Here is a 13,986-nt window from a genome sequence, read left to right as displayed (position 1 = left end):
GAACAGATGATAATCCCTGTTCTTCTTCTTTAAACCGTCTCATGTGTATAATGTATAATGTGTAATTCCTGTTAGTCACATGTTGTGAAACTCGCGTCATTTTCCGCATGCAACAGAGCGCAAAATGCTCGTGATTCCACAGAAAAAAAAAAACAACAACTGCTGAATCACGCCACTGACCAACACTAGAGGGCAGCCTTTAGGTGTGTGGCAGTTCTCAAATTACGCGCCCCAACCGAGTCATCCTGCGTGAGCGTCGCCTCCCACTGACGTCAGCCTGCACGAGCGCAATTACGCCATCTGGTGGACGCTCTCAGATAATACCGGCTTTCATTTTTCTGCTAACAATTTTCCTCTTTCTCTCCCCCGAGGATAGAAGAATGGTTTGACTCTCAAATATTCACCTGCATTCAAAGCTTAGCTTATGCTGATATTATTTGGAGTTAGACAATTCTTCTTTTCTGTTTTTGACTGTCACACTTTAAGTGAAGTTCGAAAAAAAAAACTTTTCGAATTAAAGCTTAGATTTGATTCACTCAGTTAATTGATAGTCCACCTAGGAGGAAGCACGCCACCGTGTGGCCATCTTGGGTCGATGTATCAATATCTGTTTCACCCCCAGTCTGCATTGAAGTGTCTCAACATTGCTACCCTTCTCGTTTGATTATTTTATAATCAATACTAATAACTTAAGTGTTATTGTAAGGATTATAGGAAGTCATTCTGATTTTTCAGTTTAATTATTGTATAATTAGTATTTATACTCCACTGTTCTCATTCTAATTTTCTTTTCTTCTTTATTATTATTTGGACCTCTCCTTGCATGCTTATTTGAATTTTAATTTAAATTAGTTTGAATTTTAATTTAAATCGTGTTCACTAACAACCAGGTGGACCACGGAGAAGGAATACGCCCCTTTCCTTTGTGGCACAAACCTACTGCAAGGCCTATCCCTCTGCCTGCGTCTCAAGCCTGTGTTGTTATTTGAATTTTATTTCATTGATAATTTTTTTTCTTTTTCCCCAGCCTCTTCAAAGGGGTATCATTATTTTAGTAAAGCCTTTGCCTCTGACCCCTGCATACATATTTACTCAATTTGATGAAAACAGAAAGCCTTAATTCACTTTAAGTCTAACATCTTAATCCCTTATTGTGTATCTATTGGCAGGACTCAGTCAGTGCACTGTGGTGATCCGAAGGTCATCTTTGGTGGTTTCCGGTGGGCGGGGGTCATCTGTCCGGCGTTACTGACACTGCGCTCCGTCTGGTGTTGGGACCGTCGGAGAGTCTGACCGCGCCCGCTGGTTTCCACCTGGATGACCTCTATTCACCCCAGGTAAACTAAAATTTGATAAAACCCATCCACTTATTAGGAACCACAGAATACTAGATATTCCTTCGGGTGTATTTTAAGTGCTTGGACCACCTCTCTCTCTCTAAGACACACCTTCTTTCGAGGTCCTGTCCCAATAACCCACGCATCTCCTGGCCCGATCAGGAACTCTCGCAGTGTTAATAAGGCTTAGGCCTCTTTATTTTATTTTATTTTATCTTATTTTATTTATTTTCCTTAAATAACGCTCCCCGTGTTATTGTTTGTGACATTTCATTGCAGACCAATTCACTTCCTTGTGTTGTGTTTCCCTCTGATCTTCCCTACCTTCAACCTTGTCTCTTTCTCCATTCTGTTGTGATTTGTTTCTTTCAGTTCACTTAGACACAGAACCTAAGAGAGACCCCAGGAAAGCTGAATAATAGAGTGACGATCAAAGCGGGCGTCGCTAAAACGACCCCCAGGCTACCGCCTGTCCAAATCTCTATTGTGGGTTTTACCCATACCCACGAAATTGGCTCCGCTAACTGTTGACATCAGTTAGCCCCGAAATTCTCATAAACGGCATAGCCCGTATGAGTATAGCTCATTAACCCTAAAACAAACTTGCATTGTGTCTCTTTTTGTGTGTGCTGTGCTTCTCTCACCACAGTAAGCAGAGATGTCGAGCTCACCCAGTCCCGCAGTCCGCTGGCACGACCTCGAGACGTGGCTGCGAGAAATGATGGCAACCATTCTGCCCCAGGATGCCGCTGACCCACAGTACCTGGACCAGTTTGAGACCTACGATCCAACCCAGAAGTACGACCACGAGCAGCTAGCCAAAATCTTCGGAAAACTCGCACTCAACCTCGTCACCAAGGCCCGGGCCAGCGAAAGAACCAACCTCGACCTGGAGCAGAAGGCAGCCGCACTACAGCTCCAGGCCACGGAAGCCCGGAAGGACCGAGCTCACACACAGAGTCGTCTAGACCAGCTACTCTTCCTGACCGAGGAGGAGGACGAGACGGACACAACGCTACAACAGGAAGTTGAAAGACTTCAAAATGCCCTGGACGATCTTCGTCGGCACACAGACCAAAGACAGCAGTCGGAGGAAAACACCCGGAAGGAACTCGATGAAAGGCTCCAACGGGCTGAAGCTCTCCTTGAGAGAGCAGAGACTAAAATCCATCAGCTCATTCAGCAGAGACACGATCTCAGAGACGAACTTGACATTGTTCGCAGAGAACTGAGACATTCTTACAGACTTAACAGTGACCGGGAAGGGGAAGAACATCTCACACCATTTCCCCCTTCCAGCGAGTCCACGCCTGTCAGCCAAACACCAAAAGCTAAAGGGGGCGGAGCTGAAAAGGGTCAGAATCCTCTCCAGACGGATTGGGCCCCCAGCAACAGCTCTCCTCCAACAAGCCTTGACAAGCTGGCCAGAAACATTCCTACGTTTGCCGGAGACTGCAGTGTTCATGCGTACCTTCAAGACATTGACTTTCACCTGCAAACTGTCGCCAACGCGACAGCTTGGGACAAATTGTACCTGGTAAGAATCACCTCAAGCAGAGATGTGCGTAGTTTCCTGGATCGCCAACCAGAGACTGTCAAAGCAGATTACAAGCAACTGCGACAAGCTTTGATCCGTGAATTCTCTAACCCAGAATCAGACCAAGGGTTTATCACGGCATTTGACGTCAAACAGGCCCGACTTGAACACCCACACTCCTACTATGGCCGACTCCGACAAACGTTCTTCGGAGCAACCAACACACCAGATATGGAAGAAGATATAACCTTTAGAACTTTGTTTCTGCGGAACCTGCATAGCACCGTGAGTAAACATCTCGGCGTGCTCGTCTGCCCACAAACCATGTCTATTCGAAAACTCAGAGACTTAGCCCACAAGGCTTACACCAAGCAAAGGGCTATGGATGAAAAGACTGTAAAAACACACACAATCTACTCCGTCTCTGAGCACTGCTCAGAGTTAGACACAGAAATTGTCCAACAACCCCTCAGTCACAGACCTTACCACAGAGAATCAACACCGTTCCAGGCCAGCAGATGGCAGCACGACGGTGACGGTGCTCATCCAAAGCATCGGACCGAGCGCTCGGAAAGATTCTGGAACCAGCACCACCCGCCATCCAGAACTCCAAGCCCAGACCGTCGAAACTGGAACCACTCTCCCCAGAACACTGGTGAGCCCGAGTCTTCTTACACAACAGATGAAGACAGTGCAGCCACGTCTGACACAGACACAGAAAACGAACACTAACACCGACTGCTTCAAGGTCATGACTGAACCGCAGCTGAGTAACCAGACCAATGTCTGCACCACATACAGACAAACCACCCACCCACCCTAACGATTGCAGTGATTACACAGCACAAACGAACTTTCCCAACTACACTGCACGCCTCAGAGCCGCTTACGCTACCTCCGCTGTGTACAAAGAAAGTCATGCGGGCCTCTGATGAACAGACCTTTCCTATGCCACCACTTACCCCTCCACCACCCTCGCAGGCCATCTGAGCTCACTGACAACCAGTGCCTCAGACAGCTGTCTGCAACCACGCACATGTTGCGTTCACAGGACTTCAATACGCATTGTGCACCTGTTGCCATCACAGCGCCACAGCTTGTAAAGCCACAAAGCACAAGGGGGGGGGGGGGGGGGCAGGCGTAACAATGACGCCACATGTGCCAAAAAGCCATGCATGGGACATCAAAGCATGTGGCATACCAACCTCAGCGAACCAAAAAGACTGTCCTAAACCAACCAAGGACGACCCTCGCTGAAATTTTTCCTCCCTTTTTCTCTCTCTCTCCCTTTTGCCTCTAACAGGATGCTGTGGTGGTTCGCGAGAAAGCAGCCACGATCGGACATCACCTCACCAGGTCCGGCATCCGGCATCGCATGGAGAGAGCAGCCCCGACCCCTGACTACCAAGGCAGGACCCACACTCAGAAAGTGTACATTCGACTCAAACCCAGCGACGTCGAAAAGAGCACACTACCTCAACACAGCAAACATAGTCACAGTAAGACGGCCTGTGGCCGAAATTCAGACCGAACCTCCACAGCTAAAAGAGCAACCTACCACGAAAGCGACACACAACTGTACTCGGTTCCAAACCCGCACGTGTGTACTTTGACTAAAGACATTCATTATCTCTGCCCTAGCAACACCTTCCTCAGAGACACAAGCAGAGATTGTAGGTGAACGATGGCTTGCTAACACACCTGCGCACACAGCCACTGTAACTCACGAACAGCATGACACTGTCACACGTGTCAACATGCTCAACCAGAGTATATCGATTCAAGTACCAACAGGTGCCATCCCACACCTTGGTGACCTGTCATGGTACCATCTTACGAAAACAACCTGAACCACACAGCACTGGAACTCCCATCCTCCAAGAACTACAACTTCACCTTAGATCCAGAACTGGACCTCTGGTTTGAGGAAAGGGGGGGGTCACAACTCATGAACATGGCTCCTGTCAACACAGCCCTCCAAGCATGGGCAACCGCCCAGCCTGAATACCTCACCTGTGTCCAAATCTGGACCGCAGCTGACACTGTGCTGTGTCTCTCCACGGTCACCGACCACGCCCCGACACTCGTCTTGGCTTTCATCCTGTACAGGACTCAACGAGATGTGAACATCTACAGCCAAGCTCACGAAAGCCGTGTCCGAAGGTCTCAGAGGGAATCCCCGGAAAGGGGGTGCCAAGTCAGAGACCACGCCGAACCTCATCGAGCTGAATCCTCAGCTTCTAAGGACCACCTGCTATCCTACCATCATGATCCACCTGCTACACGACCATCAGGATTCACCTGTCATCCATTGTGCTAATTTGTTGTTCGATGAAGTCCATCCCCGGTCTTCATCTAACAAAAAGGGGGAATATGTAACGACAATGACTATGACATGCGGTCACATGCTGTTCAAATTAGTAAATCCTGATCTCCAAACAGACAGCGAGTTGTTCATGGCGTCCCCAAGTCTGCTTGAACGGTCAAAATTGCATCTTTGTGGCTCCCCCGAGGGACATTTGAGTCACATAAGGAAACCCTGTTTTGGGAGAATCCCCTCTAAAACCCCCATTTCAGCATGGACTCCCTGTGACTTTTATAGACTCGTGACATTCCACACACACACACACACACACACACACACACACACACACACACACACACACACACACACACACACACACACACACACACACACACACACACACACACACACACACACACCAAGAGACCAACATTTGTGTGTAACTCAGGATAAGCAATATTTCTTTTAAATATATGTACAATTTCCTGTATGCATGTGTGATTAATGTTGTTTTGATCATATAGTTATGATCTTCGAGTGTTTGGCTCTGAAAGGTATTTTTAAAGAAGGTTCCTCAATAGTGGTTTTGTAACCCTACCTCAGACCATAAAACTTTACGACCCAGGAAAGCAGACATTCCCAGCAGTCACGTCCCAAACACACCCCACAGATTTTCCCTTGACTTTCCATAGGACATAACCAAAATGTTGATATATTTCTGAGGTGCCTTTTGTTATGACCATGTCATATTGGGGTGTCTACGATTTTGTCATGTGGTAATCAAGACTTTAAATGTGTGTAATTCTGCATATCTCCTGTAACTTCGCATTGCTACAACCTTCATGTGATGCGTTTGATATCTCTGTAATCCTCTCCAGCTAACGGAGTTGAATTCCGATAGCAGAATTCAGTGATGCGCATTGTTTTATAAGTTCATATGTCTGGAGAAAATCCTCTCAAGTTAAAGTCAATCATGACTCATTCGAGTGGGCGTGTCTAACCGGACAAAGGAATCTTCCCGCTCGAAAAATCTCGACAGCTGATTCGTCCTACACGAAGGAGGGGACGGCACATGGGACACTGATAAAAGTCCAAACCGTCAGTTTCCTCTCTCTCTTAAATCTCTTATCTTCTCTCAACTCATCCTCTCTTCGGACCTCCGTCTCCCCGGCGCAGCGCCTCTCCAAGGAACATCTGGAAGAGGCCCTGGCCTTCTCCCTCGAGCGAACCCATGTTCGAGTCGTAGCTGCGTCCTTTGCAACAAAGACCTTAAACCTCTCCCATCCCAGGAGATGAACTTTATTTTCCGGTAACATTACATTCAGTGAGTCTTTCAAGCTTCCCGCGACACCGGAAGACGCAGCAGAAACAGGACACCATCCTCGCTTCTTGCATCAGCTTCAGCCTGACCAGAAAGAGCACTCGCAAGTATATTGATTCCTATAAAAGCTGTTCCAGGTGTCTAGGTCTTAGGTCTGTGATTTAAGTTACCCTCTATCTTCCCTCTATATCTTTCTTTCTTTCATTTCATTTCATTCTGATCACGCTATGTTTATGTTTTTGTTCGGTTAAATGTTGTCTGTTTATTGTTTGCATTTTTACGTACGTTTATGTTTGTAGTTTATATAATCTCTAGTGTGTGCCATTTTATTAATAAACCCATTTATACTTTTAATTGTCTCTGTGTTTGAAAACCCACCTTATAAAAGTCCCTGAAACTAAAAGATCTAAGCTACAAGCTCGATATTGACTACCTTGAGTAGTTTTAATTCATAAACTCAGAAAGTTTGATATTCGTGGCCAGAAGATAAAACTTTCTTGGAGTTTGAAAAGGGATACCCCCTTCTTAACTGTAATGATCAGACAGTACAGAACAAGGTAATCTCGATAATTGATAAAATAAATGTACATGCGACTTATGAATTATGACCATGAGTCATAAATATGAATATTTCCAAAAATTCCCTATATTCTTGAGCTAATTCACATTTACCCCGAGTCGTTATTGTTACAATATTTTCACATAGAAATATTGCCACAACACAGGAAATTCCTGAGGTTCGCTTTCGGGGGGGAAGCGTACCAATTTCGGGTTCTTCCATTCGGCCTAGCCTTGTCACCCCGCACATACACAAAATGCATGGATGCAGCACTGGCTCCATTACGACTCCAGGGCATTCGCATTTTGAATTACATCGACGATTGGTTAATACTAGCACAATCGCGAGAGATGGCGCTCCAACACAGAGACATCGTGTTAGCTCATCTAGTTTCTCTAGGGTTGAGACTCAACACCAAGAAAAGTGTTCTTTCTCCTGCCCAGAGAACGACTTATCTCGGGATCGTTTGGGATTCGATCACGATGCGGGCACAACTGTCTCCCTCGCGAATCGAGACCATTCGGCAGACCATGAGCAATGTCAGGTTAGGCCAAGAACGCACTGTTCGTCAGTACCAAAAAATGTTAGGTTTCATGGCGTCAGCATCCACGGTGATTCCTCTGGGGCTGTTGCACATGAGACCGTTTCAGTTGTGGCTAAAAGCCAGAGGATTTCATCCAAGAGCCAATCCTCAAAGGCAAATAAAAGTGACGCGCCGCGGGCTTCGTACACTATCTCTGTGGCTCAGACCCCGGTTTCTCGCCTTGGGTCCCACTCTAGGGGCGCCGTGTCGTCGCAAACTGCTAACGACGGACGCCTCCCTGATGGGCTGGGGAGCGGTCTTAGATGGCCGTCCAGCTCAAGGGGAATGCCATCAGCTCGATTGGCATATCAATTGCCTCGAGCTGATGGCCGTATTTCTGGCTCTGAAATATTTTCTCCATCAATTGAGGGGCTGTCATGTCCTAGTGCGGGTGGACAACACAGCAGCAGTCTCTTATATAAATCACCAGGGAGGTCTGCGCTCACGCAATCTGAACAGAATAGCGAGGCAGATTTTTCTCTGGGCCCAGGACAAGTTCCTGTCACTCAGGGCAGTATACATTCCAGGGCATCTGAATGTGGGAGCAGATTTACTGTCCAGACAGACACTACCGACGGGGGAATGGAGACTCCACCCGGAAGTAGTGAAACAGATTTGGACCAAATTTTACAAAGCGGAGGTGGACCTCTTCGCCTCACAACAGACAGCGTAATGTCCCCTCTACTTCTCTCTGATTCACCCAGCTCCACTGGGTCTGGATGCGATGGCGCACACATGGCCCAAGATGCGCCTGTATGCGTTTCCTCCAGTTTCTCTGCTCCCGGGAGTTCTAGCCAGAGTTCGCCAACAAGGGTCTTGCCTCTTGCTGATAGCGGCGCGTTGGCCGAACAGAGTGTGGTTCTCGGAGATAATATCTCTCCTCGACGGCTCGCCTTGGGCGATTCCGGAGAGGAGGGACCTTCTGTCTCAGGCGGAGGGCACGATATTCCATCCCAGGCCCGACCTGTGGAATCTTCACGTTTGGCCCCTGATGGGAACCAATTGAGAGACACTGGGCTTTCGCCTGCCGTTATTGAGACCATTCTAAGTGCTAGGGCTTCCTCCACTAGACAAAGTTATGCCAGTAAATGGGGTGTTTTTGAAAGATGGTGTGTTGTACACAATGTAGATCCAGTCAACTGCCAGGTTGCTTCAGTTCTGGACTTCATGCAAGAGAAATTATCAACAGGCACATGCCCTGCAACTCTTAAGGTTTATGTGGCCGCTCTTTCGGCTTGCCACGCCTTGGTAGACGGGGCGCCACTCGGGAGACACCCTCTGCTCTCTCGCTTCCTCCGTGGGGCCAGGCGACTGAGGCCTCCAGTAAAAACCAAGATCCCTTCGTGGGACTTAGCTATAGTTCTCGAAGGTCTGGTTGAAACCCCCTTTGAACCTATAGAATCAGCGTCTGATAAACTTCTGACTCTAAAAATGGTTTTTCTCATGGCAATAACTTCCTTGAAGAGAATTGGGGATATGCAGGCTCTGTCTATCTCTTCATCCTGCTTAGACTTTGCCCCAGGAATGGTGAAAGTGATTTTGCATCCACATTCTGATTACCTGCCTAAGGTTCCATTTTCGGCTGTACATCCGGTCATTCTAGAAGCCTTCTGTCCTCCACCGTTCACAACGCCGGAGCAGGAGAAATCTCATAGACTGTGTCCAGTCCGTGCTCTTCAGGCTTACATCCACCGCACTAGCCAGTGGCGTAAGTCAGAGCAACTCTTCGTCTGTTATGGTGGTAGTAACAAAGGAGCAGCTGCCACCAAGCAGACCATGTCTCATTGGGTCAGGGATGCTATTGCTCTTGCCTATGAGGCGCACGGTCAGGCTTCGCCTACAGGTCTTAGGGCTCACTCCACCAGGGGGGTCGCCTCTTCTAGTGCTTTGGCAAGGGGTGCCCCCCTACAACAGGTTTGTGATGCGGCAGGTTGGTCCTCTCCGCACACCTTCATAAGATTTTATAGTTTGGATGTTCATGCCACTCCGGGCTCTCATGTCCTTGAGTCAACATCACAAGCTGATGTCTGAGGCCTTCCTGCGTTCTTGTGAGCACATGCACAACCGTGGGGGTCCAGACATGTTCAAGCACGGCGGCGTGGGTATTCTCGTTCCCAATGCGCTGAGCAGCGCAGCATCGATTGTAGCTTTCGAAAGGGAACGATCCCGGTTACTTAACCCTCTGGAGTCTGAGCGTTTTTTTGGGCCCTGGGGGTGTTCTGACATGCTCTGACATTTGTGCTTTTTTCAGTTGCTTATAAACATATTAATGGCAAAGGTGTAAATTCACTCTATATAGCACAAACAGGACTACAATAATATGTGAGCCACATGTATGTACATGTTTTCATTTTTGAGAGAATAATGTTTATGCGTGGTTATCGAAAAAACTAAAAATTAAAGTTTTTGAAATAAGGCCACAAAACACATACTAAATATGTGGCAATAAGACTTTTGACTAATGGATGTCGTCGCCTATAGTTTTTTCTTCCAAATTATGTGAAAATAGTCTTGCTTTATCGTTCACATAAAACCATACATTGATTTAAATTGATGTAAAACAGGTTTTGCTTGGAAAGCCAATATGCGAGGGGGCGTGAACGAGGAGTGGTTTACACCTTAGAATACACCCACTCTGCATAATTAGCCATTCACTCAGGTGTGACACTGACTGAGCCACAATGCAAAGACAAAAGATATATTTAGAAGAAGACTTATATTGACCATTTAAGATTTTGCTTACATCTATCTTGTAAATATGTTTTGCTATTTTATTAAAACGGTTACAATTACAACAATAATTACAATTTCAACAATATTTCAAGTGTACTCTTTCCTTGTAAAAAAAATTATTATAGGCCTACATTTTATCTATGTATTCATTAGTTTGAATATAACCAACATTGGAACAGCTAACATCTTAGTTGATGAAAATAGTATTTTATATATAGAAATTGCTAAACAAAAGCTTATTTGATGTGGCAGTATATTCTACAGTAAAAACTGTACCCAAATCTAGTCAACAAAATGTTGTCTTTCATATTTCGTCTGACTGTAACGTTGTTTTCATGAAATATTAGGGCATATTGTTAATTTGCAGTTTAATACGTTGCTTATACAAATAGCCTACATTTTATTTCAACATTCAGTCGATGTTTACTTATCTCAGTATAGCAATGCAGTTTGCTAAAACATCATCATTCATTCACACACGCGATTTAAATTTAAACTGTCTTTGCCAGCTGTGGTAAACAGCGCGCATCTCTGCCGTTTATTCATTCATAAACAGAAACCCACGTGAAGAAATTCACGTGAGAAGGAAAAAACTTACTAGTATTCCTCAGCTCGCTCCTCGATATACCCGCACTTCTGAGGGACATTTTCCATTAGTATTATTCCTCACAGCGCTGCAAGACGGTGTAAACAAGTAATGATCTAAATAAACTTGTGTGTTTTCTCGAGCTGATGGGGGCGTTCACAGGATTGCCTCAGCCATTTGCGTTTGAATAGCGCGCGCTCTCCGTGGGCGTGTCACATTACATCTGAATTAGCTGTAATTAGGTCGACTGGAATCGCTCTCTTTTAATACAGATTTCACAAGATGAGAATATTTGTTTTTTATATAAATTACTTCATTTAAAAGAAGAGAATTCAAGCTTCATGCCTGTGTGTCTGTATGTCTGTTTGACTGAGTATTCGCTGAGTTATTGTTAATTTTCGGACGCGTTTCAGAATGGACTTCACTGGCAGAGAGAAGGCAGAACTCGCTTCGTGTTTATTTTTCTTTATTTGGCAAAAAGCACAACACTTTGTTTTTATTGTGAGTATACACAAAAATAATACACATTTAACAGAATCGATTGATGTATGAAACTCCTATGGAAAATCAAAGTCAACAGAGTATTTATGAGTTTCTTTTACACTAATAAAAAAAAAGCGAGCTGGTATCGCCGGCGATACCGTAGACCTCAGGGGGTTAACTGTAACCTTGTTCCCTGAGAAAGCGGAACGAGATGCTGCGCTACTTTGCCGTGCTGAAGATGTCCCAGGACTGCTCTCCAGACAAAATATCCTGACGATGCACCTGTGGCTCATCTATTTATAGCCTCGTGTTGCGGGAGCGCGCCGATGACGTCATCGACCGAGGCTATATTACCTCCGGGTCAATTCTATCGACGTGTTACACACAATATTCACAGCTGGTCACAACTAAAGACGTTCCCAATGCGCTGAGCAGCGCAGCATCTCGTTCCGCTTTCTCAGGGAACAAGATTACAGTTAAGTAACCGGGATCGTTCTTTCTCTAACTCTGTGTACACTCTGTTCTACACCTCTTGTGTAACTGCCTATCAATTATGGCAGGTAAGAAGCCATTTTTTTTCAAAAATCTTACTAACTGAAGTTAATTTGAGCAGAACAAGCAAACACCTGTCCATAGCAAAAATGTAATTATAGACTTCTAAAATGTTCTACCTTTTATATATATACTATGAATTTGTGTTGCTATTTTGAAGTATGTTATTTTCTTGTATACAGCCCTGCCGACACTGCAATGAAATTTACAAGAACTGCTTACCAGGTGTATAAAGTATGAATGAAAATGTGATCACTGCTAGCTGCTTAATGACAAAATGCAATAAGAATAGTCATTCATGTGGTTGCATCCATGTGTACTGTTAATAAGGTTATTTGGATATTAATGTCACAATTTTCTTATGAATCCTCTAGGTCAGTGGTCACCAACCCGTCGATCGCGGTCGACAAGTCGATCTTGGAAGCTTTTTAAGTCGATCGCGAAGAGTTTTCAAAATCAGAGAAAAAAACCCCAATATTTTTATTCATTATTATTTATTAATTTAAAATGCAACATGTGTGAGCCTATTGTGTGTAGTAAATGGTGTCTAGGGGAGGGAGAGGGGTATATCTGTCCAATCAAATAGCCTATAATGTCTGTAAAACAACCGCTTTATATTTTCGCCTGGCACGGCAGCGCGAGCCTCCGCTGACTGCGTGCGCACCTCCCCAAACAGACGAGGCATTTATATTTGACGCAACTGTTTTAGACTGAAAACCAGACCATACAACTGATTTAGACGCGCAAACTGGGTGCCGGTGTGATGATATGTAGTAATATCCGTCTGCTCGGGCAGATTCGGTTCAAAGTCGTGCATCTTCGGATGCGGAGGCGCGCGCGCTGTTACAATGACATAATTTTTGCCGCGCGCTGATAGTGTGCAATCACAGCCATCACATTGAATATATGTGTGGGACTGGGGAGAGAATCTCATCTGAGTCCCCAGAGTGTCCCTAGGGAGTATTGCTAGTTTGAAATCTGTTGGCTATATTGTTAAAAGTGTTTTATGTGTTTTATGTTGTTGAAAAAGGGAAAGAGAATCAGTGCTGTACATGATTGTTTTAGGCCTGTAATTGATTGATTATTGAGGTAATGAATGTAGGTTTGTAATTTGTGTGAAAATATTTTTTGAAGAATTGAAGGATGACTGTTGTCATAATATTTTGTATGCTAGTTGCACTAACCTGAGTATTTCCATTTCCATATTTGAAATATGTTTTAAAAGGGAAAGTGAAACAGTACATTATTGGCTTAGGCCTGTAATTGACTGATTATTGTGTTTATATAGGAGTAATAAAGCCTGTGGAAATACTTAACAATGTGATATTACTGTTGAAGATGTTGAATTATAGTTGACAGTTTGTATAGTTAAATAAATATTTTGTGACTAACAGGCAAAGAATGTCAAAGTAGAACCACATTGTGGCCTTGTTTTTTCATCATTTTTTGCAAGTGGTAGATCTTGGTTTACATTTGGACTTTGGATGTGTTCTTAGGCTTGAAAAGGTTGGTGACCACTGCTCTAGGTTATGTTGGAAGAAGGAAACGAGGAGAAATGCAAGGCTTTTACTCGGAAAACACCCATCCAGGGTTTTGCAGTGATTGGTGGCAGATGCTGGAGAGTGAAAAGTCGTTCAATCAACCAGTTCCAGTCTAAAAGCCTAGTTAATCTAACTAATCTTTCTTTTTTCTGAACTAATTCTTTCTTTCTAACTAATTCTTTCTTTCTTTCTAAATTTACTTCTAACTTATCTGTCTTTCTTTCTAACTGTCTATATCTATCTCTCTAACTAATCTTTATTTTTTCTAACAAATTTGTCTTTCTTACTAATCTTAAGGTTACAGGGGATAACACTACGTGATTAATGTGATATGATTCACAGAATTGTACTTTTATGTGTATTTCTTTAAAGTGAACATTATTGGTACTACTTTCTGAGGAGGGAGTGTTTTATCAGTGTTTTGGTATTCTTTCATCATATCTGGTCCT

At 44.6% G+C, this 13,986-nt stretch overlaps 1 protein-coding gene across 1 annotated transcript in view; it reads left to right on the top strand.

Annotated features, from left to right (window-relative positions):
• LOC309508491 (uncharacterized protein) overlaps positions 1-13,986 on the top strand; it is a gene marked incomplete at both ends in the record, with an annotated part of 398,710 nt that overhangs the window by 64,923 nt on the left and 319,801 nt on the right. The window lies entirely within an intron of this gene.

This window comes from Leuciscus leuciscus (assembly GCF_965113295.1).
Source record: "Leuciscus leuciscus genome assembly, chromosome: 10".
In the NCBI taxonomy this organism is placed as follows: Eukaryota; Metazoa; Chordata; class Actinopteri; order Cypriniformes; family Leuciscidae; genus Leuciscus; species Leuciscus leuciscus.
This window is presented reverse-complemented; position numbering and strand designations above follow the sequence as displayed.